This window comes from Mauremys reevesii, linkage group 14 (assembly GCF_016161935.1).
Source record: "Mauremys reevesii isolate NIE-2019 linkage group 14, ASM1616193v1, whole genome shotgun sequence".
Taxonomy (NCBI): Eukaryota; Metazoa; Chordata; order Testudines; family Geoemydidae; genus Mauremys; species Mauremys reevesii.
In genome coordinates this window covers 44,685,304-44,685,912 of record NC_052636.1, presented here as the reverse complement: position 1 = coordinate 44,685,912, position 609 = coordinate 44,685,304, and positions in this window count along the sequence as shown.

Genomic DNA, 609 nt, shown 5'->3' with positions numbered 1-609 from the left:
AGGTTGGTAGTGACATTTCTTGAGACATGCAGAGTCTTGCTCCCATATCACCAGGTGTAATAACAATAACAGGAAAGGCTGAATATGGAAAACTGATTGTTCAGCTTGCTTTTGACCTGCATCATATTTTGCAATATATTCCAAATAAGGAAATTAACGTGCAACATATGTGTCATTGTTTGTGGTTTTAAGCTTTAAAAGGCTTGAGTGATTTTTAGCTCAGGGGGACAGTATTCCAATAGCTGTTGCCCCCTGCGCACTTTTAACCAAGAAAAGAACCTCAGGCTGAGCTGATTCAAAATCAATCGTGTGGTCTTTTTCCACAACAGCTTCAAGAGGTCCCTGTGATGGAATGTAAATGTCTTCTTCACACCTTCCCCCTGCAGGAGAATGGCTGTTTGACCAGCTGTTTGCCTTGCTGTCTCTGAGGAACTGCTCTGTGGGTGTTCCCCAGAATTGTAACTTTTTCAGTAATCTCATACTCTAAAATCTCATAACTTTACATACAGTGTTACTACACATTTTAACAGGAGGGTAATATTCAGTAGATTATGCGTTTTCAAATGATACCTCACAAGCCATACTGCGTACAAAATTGATTATAATTTT